Below are 14,259 nucleotides of genomic sequence, written 5' to 3'. Positions count from 1 at the left end.
CCTTCCAGAAGAAGTGCCAGTCAAGATCACCCACTGTATGTGCAGCTGATGGGATTATGTGCTCTGCCATCTGTGTTGCCTTGTGTAAACTACATAGCCTCAGAGCAGCACCAGTAGGTAAACTTTTTCTGAATATTGTATATCTAGAAAATCCTTGGAGGGTCATCATACGTCAACATAAACTTGATGGCACATAATTATTAATTAATCCACATTATCCAGTTGTATTTTGTGAACACTTGTAGTTTTTCCATTGTGGCTAATGCCTAATTAAGCTGCTGTGGTGCTGCAAAAGTTCTTTACAGGTTTCCAAGGCAGCCTGACCCATATACACCTGCTGCATATCTTCAGACTCAAGTGTGAACGATTCAAATATGACCAAAAGTTCAGGCAGAGGAGAGAAAAAAAGATGGGATGCTTCTCTGCTAAGATGCATGTGAAAAACAGAGCTGCTCAAATCTGCAAGAAGCTAGTAGAATTTCTAAAGTTTCTAAAACAATTAGTCATAGGCAACAACGATCTGTCTGCACAACAGCGTTGCGATATTTGTACTGGGCACAACAAATTCATGTATTCAAGCTCATAAAATATTTGATTTTTATTCCACCTTTCTCCCCTAGCAGGGACCAAGGCACACATACCTAAAATATAACATACATATACACACCTCAGTTCTATAGCAAAAAGGCATGTATAAGGAGGTCCTGCCAACAGCTCTCAATACTTGCATCTTCTACAAAACAATGATCTTCCTGACATTATGGCTTCTGTAACATCAACACATACTAAGATCATGACATTGTTCAGCTTCACAACTATATCTGACATATAGATACATCATATATTGTGTGAGGTCAAAAAATGGGTGTTTTGGGTTACTGGTATGCCGGGAGGAATATTAAATCTCTGACTCATAGTGCCATTACAGACATTTCAGTCAAATGCAATGCCTTATTTACTTCTCATTGGCTTGTTCTAGCATGCTTCTAATGACAGCAGGATCACCTGGGTCAATGAGGGCCAGTGTACATGCAGTGCTCTGTAGTACTTTCCACAAGCTGTACCTAGTTCAATATTGTTGTAACTATAGTGGTGTACACCAGTTTTGGCCAACATGGCATAGTATTCAATTTCTAATTTCCTCAGAGCAGGACAGTTGTTGGCTAGGATGACCAACTTCGGTTTGGCCTGCTGGGTCATTTTCAGTTTGTTTGTATCCCAGTATGTATTTGCCACTTTTCATAACCAGTGGAAGCCTTCAGTTTATGGACTCTATATAGAATTTTTTGTCTTCTTGGCAACCACATCCTACCAACTCATACTGGCCCTGCTGCTACCAAAGTGCCTTCAAGACAGGCACTCATTGTCAATTAGGTCCTCCTTCCAAAACAGTTTTCTTGAGACTGGTGGCTTTGTTGTAGCCGTTATCCAATCCGATTTAATTTTCTGTTTTTATATTATATTCTCTATTGTACTTTTTGCATGTTCTGTGGAAAAACAACTAATGCATTTTAATATTAAACAGTATCCAGCAGCTATGAGCGCCTAAAAGAAATAATAGGTGGTAAGGGAGGAGTTACCCTGCCTTTATTCAGCAGCACTGTTTGTTCTTTTTCTAAAGCATAGCATGATGTTTAAAGAGAAAACAGCACTGGGATTCTAAAGAAGCAGACAAAAATCTAAAAGGAAAACTTGCTGTGCCGGAATTAATAATAATTAAAGTAAAGAAAAAGGCAGTGTAATTAACATACAAAGGCACAGAATGGTTTAACTAGTCATGCCATGAAGCAATTAGATTTTTAAAAGTATGCATTTTTATAGAGCAATTTAACCGAGCAAGCAATTAATCCTGGAAATATTAAGTCAAATGAATTGGTTTCAGCTTTAAGGAGATTACATTTATCATCACCAATGCATTGTAGCCAATTTGTCAGATGATCTAAATTTTACAGGAGAGACTGCTATCACTGCCTGTACATAAGAGCAATTTTTGGCCATCAGAGTGCAACTGGTCTACACCCTAATTTAGACAATGATAAACACTGAAGAAATAGAATGTTAACTTTCCAATTCATGTTGCAGTCTATGTTATTTAACACAGAAAGAGCATAAACCAGAAACTTAGTATAAAAGACGTTCATATACAAAATGTTTTATCGCAGGAACATTCAGTTAAGTTGTGGTAGGCAAGAAACTTTGGACTGTAATTCCTATCAGTGCCAGAGAGTATTGCATCTACAATCTTCAACATCTGAAAAGCACCAGTTGCCTACACCCATAAAGTAATGTAGAGAGCACCACACATGAATTTTCTGCACAGACATTACTTCAGCGATATCCAGTAAGAAAGCTTGGGAAACTGAGATGCATACTCACTGAGTTACTGGCACTAGGCAAATCGTTATGCACAAATGACTAGTTTATGCACAAACTTATCTACACATTAATTTTCTCAAATATATACCACACTTTTCTGGTTAATGTATCAGGTGTCTTGCTCCTTTTACAGTAATAGTACTTAATTTTATTTACTTAAATTAAAATATATCAGTTTTTCCCCAGCTAATTCCAGCGCATTTTTATGGAAGCAAAGAAATACAATATATGTAAAGATATTTCCTGTTATTTTTTCTTTTAACAAGAATTTTGTCACTTATGATCAGAAGTTGGTTTAAAAAGAACTCACTGCACTGCTTCTTAGCACCTAGCATTCTTTTACCGTTATTGTAGCTCTAGTTGCACAAATAATTTGTTGTGTTGTGCATTATTACTTGGAAGTTGTATTGTCAATGGCCTAAATTAAAAAAAAACACAAGGAAAATGCTCATGGTTCCCTTTAGTGAGGAACTCTACTCTGTACTTTCACGATATTTACAAAACTACAAAAGACAAAAACCTCGTTTCTTAGGAATGGCAGAAAACCTGCAAAATTAGCAAATGGCCAAGATAACACTATTGAAATAGCCTGTCTCTGGTCAAAAATAGTCTAATTATCTTAAAATTTTAATTTGTTTTTAATTTTACCTATATTCCATACACATCTATAATGTTAAATTCTGCAACACTGATATGGATAAAGAAAGACCAGCAGCAAACCTTTTCTTTTCCACACACAGTGCCATACTGCAATACATTTTGCTGCAAGAGATTAATCTTAACAACACCCACTGAATTCATCTGAGATGAGGCAGATGTGAAGAAACGCATGCAGTTTCCACCACCTTCTCTTGCTGTCACTCTGAATCAATTCAAATGATAGATTCCTGGAGTCCACAAAGCTGTGCCACTGACTAAAGAATAATGAGGAGATCAAGACAGTAATATTCAACTATGAGTGCTTCTGTTCAAAATTATTTTCTCAGGCCAAGGCAAGGCGGACAAATGCAGTGCAGCCAGAAACCTGTGTTAAGTTATACATTCTCAGATAGCATAGAAATGGGAAGTGTCTCATGCTGAAGAAGTTTATTAGTTAAGAATATATGCAAAATTATCAAAGTCAGTTAGAAGGTAACAGTGTTAGCCCACACAGAGCAAATTTCTACATCATAATACATGCAAGGTCTTGACATTTGCAAAAGAACAATCACTAAACTCCTGCCTTAAAAACCAAAGTAAAAATCTGGATGAGAGAGGAATTTCTAACATCTAAAGTGGGCTAGATAGCTCAGTGGTTTAGGTATCTGAGTGCGGAGCCAGAGGTTGGGAGTTTGATTCCCCACTGTGCCTCCTACAAGTATAGCCAGCCTGTGTGGCCTTGGGCAAGCTGCATAGTCCCAGGGTGCCCTAGAAGGGAATGGAAAGCCACTTCTGAGTATTCTCTATTCAAAAAACTCTGAAAAGGGCTATGATAAGTAAGAATTATAAATCTCATATTGAAAAGAACACTGTGATTTCTAAGATCTATCTCACGTTTCTTAAAAACAAGTCACACTAAACTAATCTTACCTCTTTATTTAAATAAAGTCACAAGCTTTGCTGATAGAGGGAATGCTGCAAACGTAGTATATCTTAACTTCAACTAGGCTTTTGACAAGGTCCTTCATGATATTCTTATGGCCATGTTGGTAAAATGATGGATAGATGAGGCTACTGTTAAGTGGACTTGTAGATGACTGAGAGGCTACCAAATGAAGGAGTGCATGTTGAGTGCATGAGAAATGGGGGGAGCTTGTTTTCTGCAGATCCAGAGATAAGAACCAAAGTAATGGATTTAAATTACAGGAAAGGAGATTTCGGTTCAATATTAGGAAAAAATTCCTGACAGTGAGAGCTTCCTTGTGTAGGGTGGTGGGTTCTCTAATTTGTGGGTGTTTAAACAGAGGTTAGGGACGCTTTAGATGTGGTCTTCTATTTTGCAGGCAGAGGCACTCAAGACTGCTGTGTTCCCTTCTAGCCCTCGTCTTCTATAATATAAAATCCAAATCGAGTGTGAAATTTCATCATAACAAGTGGTTAATTCACATTGATTACATTTCTGTGCTACCAAACCAGGCCTTTTCTGTGGTGGCTGCATCATTCTTGAACTCACTCCCCGTTGAGGTTTGATTAGCCCCCACCCCTCCTTGGCTTTCAAAGACAGATTAAAATCTGGCTGTTTGCACAAGCTTTTTATGGTCTTACTCCAGATTAATTCTGTCTCCAGTAACCAGTTTTTTTCTTTTCCCTGTTGCTTGTGAACTTGATGTTGTCTGCCACTGTAGAATATTATGCTTTGCTCTCATTTTTGTCCTCATAGCGTTGCTGTAGCATGCATGAACCCAATTTTTAATAGCTTTTTTTCTGTTGTCCTATGTTAATTTTATTATGGCACTCGCATTTATATATTATGTCATTTGTTTGCCACCCAGAATAGTGGCCTTGCTACTAGTTGGGTAGGATAAACAATAAATAAATAAATAAATACATAAGCAGGCATTCTTAACAATCTCAGTTTTATACAGTAGTACAGGACTCAGACATATATGTGTGTATCTAATTATATGTGCACACATTTAAATATGGGCTGAAATCTTGTTGCTTAGCATACTACACTGTACTACAGTAGGCCAATTGAGTCAGTGAAGAGTAGGTGAGTGAACTCCGTGAATTCCTTTGATACAAATAGACCTACTCTATTTGTGACTTACTTTAACATAGTAAGTTGGAACTAGAATAGGTCCATTTGAATTCATGACACTCATAGAAGAGTTGACTTACCAAACATTCAATGGGTCTACTCTACGCTATGCTGAACAGAATTCCCCCCAATAATACAATGTGTGTGTGTGTGTGTGTGTGTGTGTGTGTGTGTGTGTGTGTGTGTGTGTGTGTGTGTGTGTGTGTGTGTGTGTGTGTGTGTGTGTGTGTGTGTGTGTGTGTGTGAGAGAGAGAGAGAGAGAGAGAGAGAGAGAGAGAGAGAGAGAGAGAGAGAGAGAGAAATGAAAAATTACGGTTGCAAATTAAAAGGGGTCCCTGTCAGATTGTCAGGCACAGCATTACTCATATTCAAGCTCATTTTCTCACACAAATGATTATGCTTCAAAGCTGGAGCTCATCCATAAAACCCAACGTGCTGACAGGTTTGTCGATAACAGGCAGAATGAGGTAAGCACTCCTATTTCTCTTCTGAACTTAGCTTCTCTAGCAAACTTTTGTTAAAATTAAGTAGAAGAAACCACATTAGGGGGAAAGCTACTACAAGTAACTTAAACTTTAATTAATAAACTGCACTTAAGGATTAGCTTTTCATTTGATGCCACATCATTTTGATTCCAGTTCAGTACCCCATGCTGGTCTTCTGGACCACCTATCTTTAACAGTTCCAGCTGAGCAGTATGGGCAATGAAAAAGCAACAAGAGGTGGCACATACTCTGGAAGGTGCAACAATTATATCTACATAGACTCAGAAGCAAAAAAAAAAAAAAAAAAACCCCAATACTTCAAATTCTAAACAATTAGAACAATAACAACTAACTTATGGTAGGCATGCTGCCCTGAAAAGCTGGAAGAGCACACCTGCATCCCACTGGTTTGTTTCATAGGGCCACGAAAAATTAATACCGAAAGTTCAGAATACAAAGTGAGAAAATCAACTAAGGCAGAAAATCATAAGCAAGCTTTTAAATAATTTAGCAAAGGATAATATGTATAAATAAAAAACTGCTTCCACCATGGACACACATTAGTAGTGCCCCATATCCTTGGAAGCACAGTAAATTCAACGAGAAAAGTTAATACAGTATACCATCACATGCATCACATTCCAAATGTAATGTACACACTTTAACAAAACTTATATTAATTTGTACAGTAGAGAACTCAGGAGTGGGCAATTTTTCAGGGCCCAGTACCCACAGGATTCATCTTAGGTCATACCAGTCCTTCAAAATGTGAAAGGTTTGGGGAAAGGGTCATTTCTGGGTTTCAGACTTCGACTTCTGGTGGGTTTTTTTGTTTTGTTTTGTTTGTTTTTTGTTTTGCTTTTGCTGTGAAGGCTCAGGGAGAGGGAATTTCACCCCATTATAGCAAAAGGGCTGAACAATGACATGTTAGTGCCATTGTTTCAGCCAGGGTATGAAAGACTGACTTTCCCCTCTCCCCAAGGGCCACAGACGCAGAAGTTTCATGTGCCCCACAGGCCATACTTTGCCCACCCTGCCGTGCAAGAGAAAAGCCATACAGTTTCTTCCTTACTCCAAATCTTTGGCATATTAGTACTCTTTGTCTGCAGCCTTTATTGTCATTCAGTCCATAGACAGCACCAACGCTCTCTCCATTAAAAGCATGGGTGGACAACCCACAGAGGACTGAGTACTACACATGCCCATTTTTTGACTCCCACAATCCTCCTAATTCTTTTTTTTTTTAAATCAGGGTTTTTCAAAAAACAAATGAGAAAACGTCACTTGCATACTCTAATGTTTGTACTTTTTTTTAAAAAAAAGACATAGACCCCACATACTCTAGAGAGCACAAGATGATGTTTTTGAGGGGGGAAGGTTTTATACCCCCAAAAAACTTTTAATTCTGGGAGATGCACCTGTCCTGGGCAGCTCCAGGGTGCTCATTGAATTTGGGACCCTGTAATTCACACAAAAATGATAGCACTGGTCTAATTAATCACTTATCAACACCAAGAAACATATTCTTTGGGTTCTCACAGTCTACCAGAAAGGCTATCCAAGGAAGGTGTATTGCTACAGTTCAGATTCCTTATGACAAATAAGCAATAATTCAAATTATGTGATAGAAGCCTTCACTTTCACACAGTTTCAGCACCTTGAACAAATGTGAGGCCTGGGGCAAAAAAGAAATCACAGCATTCATAATCTATTACTGAAAGCATCACATATTGTACATTAGATTCGGAACAGAGGAGGAGAGTTGCTACACTCATGTTCTGCAATTCCCTCCCAAAGGAGGCCAGGCTAGCCTCATCTTTGCCGTTATTCTGCAATCAGGCAAAGACCTTTCACTTTAGGCAGGTTTTCCTTAGTGACTGGCTGTCTAGAAGACAATAAATGGAATGCTTTGTTTTGTTGTTTCTAATCTGTTTTTTATAATGTTTTTACTTAACATTTTAATATATTATTATTAATACTCTAATATTTATTTTTATTTATTTATTTATTGGACTTATATACCGCCCCACAGCGCTACAAGCACTCTCCGGGCGGTTTACAATTTAATTATACAAGCTACACATTGCCTCCCCCACCAGCAAGCTGGGTACTCATTTTACCGACCTCGGAAGGATGGAAGACTGAGTCAATCTTGAGCCGGCTACCTGGGATTTGAACCCCAGGTCGTGAGCACAGTTTTAGCTGCAGTACAGCGTTTTAACCACTGCACCACGAGGCTCATATAATATTTGAATAGTTTACTGCTTTTTCAGCTTTCATACTGTGTTTTTAATGATGTAAGCTTCCTTGGGTCCCATTTTTAGAAGAAAGATGGGGTAACAATATTTTAAATAAATTAATAATAAAATATTCTGCCATTTTGGGACTTTTATACAAAACCTGTATAAAGCATACACACAGGGCTCTATATAATTTATACAAGTCATTTTTTGTTTGCTTTGTTCTGATTAGATCTGGCCAAGGTAAAATACAGCAGCTTCTACATCACCACCTCAGTGTTATAGAGAAGTAAAAGGGATGGATGCAGAAAACAGTGAGCTGAGTAGAAGTGTAGGGCCCTGGCAGTCCCTTTGGACCCAGTGTATACTCTCCAGAGGTACAGCATTTGTTTCTATTATGAACTACACAATGGAAGCTTCAGAAAAGCAGCACTGGATCCAAGAGGACAGAAAGTTGCTCAGCCAAAGCCCAGCTGCTCTCATAATCTGCCGCCCTCATAGACTGCCAAATACAGACAGACAGGTACTTGGCTTAAAAGCCACCTGTAAAATCAGAAAGAAAACATTCATTTGGTGACTCATTGAATTTGCATTCCTTTTTCTTAAAGCCAGTGTTTGGTTACAATTTATTCCCTGCTGTATCAGCTGGCATTCCTTGAATGTCACACATCCAGCACACAGCAGTTCTTCTAACCATTAAGCCATTTTCTCTTTTTACTCTTCAGTGTCTTCCAAAGCACACAAGACTGTAATCTTTGCTTTTATCTCAGGACTATTTTCTTGCTGAACATGTTCTTATTCATCTGGGGAATTGGAACTGTGCCAGTCACTATAATCACTGTTTTGAGTTGGCAATGAAGATAGACACTTTGTTACCTTAATGAGCAGATGTACTTAATGAATTGATGCTTTGTTAATTCAGTCCTAGAGGAAAAGCTTCAAAAATGGAAATTTGTTTCTTCAGCAAAATCAGCCCCACCCCAATTTTATCACCTATTAATTAAAACATTATAGGATATTGGAGTGTCTCTTATTCAACAAACCCAAGTGTCAGAGTACTAAGGATATAATAATTATGCTTGTTGTTCTTTTCCATTTAAGCAACAAAAGGGAAAACTGTTTCTTGTGTCCTATTGTTGTAAGGAGGTTTGCAATTCAAATTCCTTTTAAGAATTTGAATCTTAGATTCAAAGCCAGCTGGAACTTGTTGGAAGCAGAAAATGTGTTTATTCAATCATACATCTAACCTATATAAGCAAAAACAGGAAAAAGACAGATTTCCCCAACTCTTCTTTGTGGCCTTGTAGTAGATGGTCTACATAGTCAAAGTGATGGTTTTTCCAGTAGTGTTGCAGGGAAGTGAGAGCTGGATGATAAAGAAGGCTGACCGCCAAAGAATTGATGCTTTTTAATTGTGGTGCTGGAGGAGACTAGAGAGTCCCTTGGACTGCAAGGAGATCAAATCTATCCATTCTGAAGGAAATTAACCCTGAGTGCTCACTGGAAGGGCAGATCATGAAGCTGAGGTTCCAGTACTTTGGCCATCTCATGAGGAGAGAAGACTCCCTGGAAAAGACCCTGATGTTTGGGAAAGTGTGAAGGCAGGAGGAGAAGGGGACGACAGAGGACGAGATAGCTGGACAGCATCATCAAAGCTACCAATATGAATTTGACCAAACTCTGGGAGGCAGTGAAAGACAGGAGGGCCTGGCGTGCTCTGGTCCATGGGGCCACGAAGAGTCAGACACGACTTAGCAATTAAACAACAACAAAAGTTACTGTTCACTCAGTTTAAACAGCAGATCCACATGCACCCCTCATATCACAAAATATCACTTTAGTTTCAAAAGTTGTTTGTTAAGCCAATGGAAAACATCCAATGGCATATGGAGCAGACTACACATTTACCTGAATGCTATGTCTATTTTCTTTGTGACCAATAATCTTCCTTCTTTATTCCATCTCTATTAACTCATATGAATTCTTCATTTGATTTATTAGTTGTAAGGTAATATTTGTGACACATTTTGAACACTTGATATCCGAAACATAAACACTAAGTCAGCCACTTCTAAACTGTACTACAGTGCTGGACACATTTCCCACTCTTTTGCACATCCAAATGAATGCAACGAGATGTCCTGATACAATGTGACCTTTAGCACACAGGGAGTAGGGTGGGGGCATACGAGAAGCATCAAAGCTACCCAGCAAAGCACAGTGCTATCAACTAAGCCTCTCTGACTTCTACATGAGGCTCAGCCGCATTAGTTCCTGAGTGTACTGTAAAACTTCTCTCAGTGTCCTAAAAGCATTGTGGACAGATTCCAATTCCAGACAAGTACACTAAAAAAGCAAGCTCAGAGATACGATGAACTGACTATCCAATACTTGCAAATAAAAATGCTTGCCCATCATTTGAGATGAAATTCACAGATTTTTTAAAATAACTTTGAATGTCCACAGGGAAGCCTTTTAAAAGAGGGCAGGCACCCTGAATCATCTCTTGGGGAAAAAACAAGGAGACTGAGGCTGTCCTACTTTGGGCATAATTCTTTGGAAAAGATAACAATGTTGGGAAATGTTGAAGACAGTAGGAAAAGAGAAAGACCAAATACAAGATGGGCTGACTTCCACAGGCTTAAGTTTACAAGAGCTGGGCAGGGCTGTTAAGGACAAGACATCTTGGAGATCTCACATTCACAGGGTAACCATTAATGAAGTCAGAGGTGACTTGACCACACGTAACAAGCACCCTGTTCCCTTGATACTAGATATGGAAATTCCAATTGGAATACTGTAGACCTTTAAACCGATGTTGTTTACATCAGTGTTAACTCACTATCAACAATCGATCCAATGAGTCTACCTTAGCTGGGACTACCAAGTAGGTTTATACCACAGAATGAAAAAATAACTATAATTTTACATGATGCTCTCATAAGGTAGCCATGGACAAAAGGGCCGTTGGTTCCAAAGAATGAAGAAGGTGCTAATGTTTCAAGTAGAACTCTAAAGCCTAGTCTCAAACTGTAATTTCTGTCCACATGTGAAAAAGGACATTCAAAAAGTTTTTTTCTTAGATATGAGAGTCACAATTTCATATTCAAGAGGAGTTGAATTGTGTAAAGTTCAAAAGACTTTACATTCTCATTTCCCAGACCAAAAATTTCAGTGTCCTAAACAACTTTCTATCTAAACGATAATCTTATGCCTAACAACAGCTATGCAATCTTCCTAAGGTACTATACAGATATTGGGACTGGGGCAGAGGCCTACTTTTTTTTTCCCAATGAAATGTACCAGCCACACAATAACACTTCATTCTAAACAGCTTCACCAAATTGTCATGACATACATACACCCAAGAAATTGTATCTCCTCTTCCCTCTTCTGTTGGATTTAGCAGCACACAGACTGAGATGTAGTTATCTGCTAGCATAACCTACTGTACATAGAGCCAAAAAAGACACCTGCGCGCATGTTATTGGGAAACATCTTCTATTTCAGAAACACAATCTCTTATTTCACTTGTGTGACTACATTTTAGAAAGCTACCCCAGACATAATCTCAGCAATAACTTTTAATGTGAAACCACACAGAGAACTAGACTGCATTTTTAGCTGTTTGCCTGCTCTTTTGTTATTCACCAATTTGAGATGTTGCAAGGCTTGATTATCAGAAACAATATGCCAAAGGTCATTTTTGTTAAATATACCTCAGAGAACAAGTTAAGCTGAGTCATTATACCACCACTAGAAGAGGTTTATTAAACACAACAATCAATGCTGATGAAGTGAAAAAGCAAGCTTAATGAGGAAGGGGCTGTAGTGAGGATGGAATTACCAGCTTCAAGTAGGTAAATGACCTTCTGCTGATTTATGAAGTGCTGTTGTCAAAATCACTGGACTTTCTTCAGAAAAGAAAAGAAAAGAATCTGCATTCTAAATAATTAATTTATCCAAAACACTGAACAGGGGTCATCCTGATGAGTGATTATTTCACTTAGTGATTATCCTAGTCCCCAGATAAGGCCCAGTTTTCTGCATATGTAAACATTATATGGTAGGAAAAGTCTACCAGTTAGTAAATTGGGGGGGGGGGGGGAGCCAGGGTAAGACCAAATTCACCTGGATATACAGTGGTGCCCCTTATCACGACGATAATCTGTTCCGGGAAAATCGCTGTTAAGCGAAATCGTCATCATGCGAAAAGCCTTTCCCCATTGGAATGCACTGAAACTCAGTTTAATGTGTTCCAATGGGGAAAATACTTGGTCATCCAGTGAAGATCGCCCATAGGGAAGCCATTTTGCGAGCGCCGATCAGCTGTTAAAATGGCTGCCCTACGAAGCATGGCTCCAGAAAACACAGGGCAGCCATTTTAGGAAGCCAACGATCATCGGAAAAAATCGTTGTCTTGCAAATAAACGGTCCATGAAGCACAGACCTAATCGACGTCCAGCGGAATTCCCCCATAGGAATGACTGTTCTGCGAATTGCTATAGCGGTCACAAAAAGTCACCGTCATGCGGTTTTGTCATACAGTGGGGTCGTCGTCTAGCGAGGTACCATTGTATAGGAAAAACAATTCTGGTGGGATGATAATTTTAACAAGACTTACAGATTCAGACTTTATACTGGTTTATGTTTTTGTATGCTTAATATGAGTAATTTTTATGATACAGGATAAAAAATATCAATAAAGAGCCCTATTTTTCCTCTTCAATAGTGTGTTCCATGCACCAGGAAATGATATACAGAGTAGTAGCCTAGATAATCTTGAACATTCTGGGGCAGCCCTAAGACCCAGGCAGCCTTCCTCTTGTGAACTACAAAGAGTCTGACTGACATGCTATGCAAGAGGAGAATACATTAAATCACAGAGTACTCCAGACTCACGACAAGATGGTCAAGTTCCGTAAGATAAATTAATTAAACATTAAATTATTTCAGCTTCAGAAAATTGCACTCCTACTGCCAACACAACTTGACATCTACTATATCCATTATATACACATGCAGAATTAATGTTCTAAGGGCAGCCACACCTAGCCATTCATTCTCACAACAGTTATCTGTACTACAAGAAAGCCACTAAAAAGGCCAACCAGGGCAGAGAGAATCAGAATTTGAGATAATAAAGCATGTGCAGAAGTGAAACAGAGACACCATAATGTCTGCATCAGGAGAAACACAATTGCCAACATAATAGATCTAAGATACATTACCTCAAAGATTTCACTAGGCGGTTTTACAGCCCAAAAAAAAAAAAAAAGATAAAATGGTGTGCCTGCATTACAGATTATGGAACAATTGAATCTATTAATCATGAGGTTAATCTATTTATTCACCCTGAGAAAATTACTGATCAGAAGAAAGTCTATTAAAAGAATACAATGATTCTGATGCCACTTCCATCACTTAGCAAGCAATCAGAAGATGACCCTTTACACCTTGCATTAATAAAAGTCTCATGAAATGCAAACCTGAAATATGTTAATGTATAGGGGCTCATTAGTCTGGAAAAAAGCTTGCTTTGAAAGCAGAGTATTTCCTTATGGAAGTGAAGGTCAACTCTCCACTTATCAACTGCTGAGCTGGTTATCTCAACCAATATAGGTGGAACATTTAACATGAAAAAATACACTGTAACACAACCTAGCAAAGTAAGGAGATGGCATGATCAGCCACAATCAGGAGGCAGAAGATGGCAGAATTTGCCACAAGTCCCTTCATTCCTCAGCCATGCCACACATGGACAGAATTAAAGTATATGTAGAGGATCCAGCATCCTCAGAATGATGAGCACTGATTTTTGTCCCTTTTCTACGCAACAACATTCCAGCTCCAAAAACAGAACTGAAAGTATATGGACCATATGTCAGAAATGGCAGTGGGGGAAAAAATGAGATTTCTTCAGCCAGAAAGCATGATTTATGACAGCTCCTACTCTTTCTTTAGAACAAATACAATTACAATATATAAGCATACATGCATTTGTTCAATTTATAAAAGATGTCAAATTCAGATTAATTTAGCATAGAATGCTGTCTTTATTGTGAAGATTTATTTACCTCATTTATATGCCACCTTTCTCTCAAAACTGGAACTAGAGGTGGCTTATTGGGCAATTTAAAACCATACCAGATTAAAAAATACAATAAAATGACCAAAAAATTCAGCAGAATTAAATTCTGTTGTACAACTAAAACACAATTAAAATTAAAACTCTTTCAAATCAATTAAAATAGCAGTACATAGGACCCCCATATCCATGGGGGATCTGTTCCAAGCATCCACCAATGGGTCCTGAAAAGTAGCTGACAATGGTGAACGAGATACTAGAATCACTTGGTTGGTGCTCCTGTCAGTGCTCTGATGGACGGATGGTATACCACCGCCACCAGGGTGGTTG

General features: G+C 38.5%; 1 protein-coding gene and 1 pseudogene across 6 annotated transcripts in view; both read right to left on the bottom strand.

Moving 5' to 3' along the window:
• ARMH3 (armadillo like helical domain containing 3) overlaps nt 1-14,259 on the bottom strand; it is a 169,181-nt gene that overhangs the window by 64,982 nt on the left and 89,940 nt on the right. The gene's annotated exons all lie outside the window — the stretch shown is intronic.
• LOC110077584 (large ribosomal subunit protein eL30 pseudogene) lies at nt 889-3,207 on the bottom strand (annotated as a pseudogene).

Source organism: Pogona vitticeps, chromosome 3 (assembly GCF_051106095.1).
Source record: "Pogona vitticeps strain Pit_001003342236 chromosome 3, PviZW2.1, whole genome shotgun sequence".
Taxonomy (NCBI): domain Eukaryota; kingdom Metazoa; phylum Chordata; class Lepidosauria; order Squamata; family Agamidae; genus Pogona; species Pogona vitticeps.
Note: the sequence above shows the minus strand (reverse complement) of the source record. Positions and strands in the feature narration are given on the sequence as shown.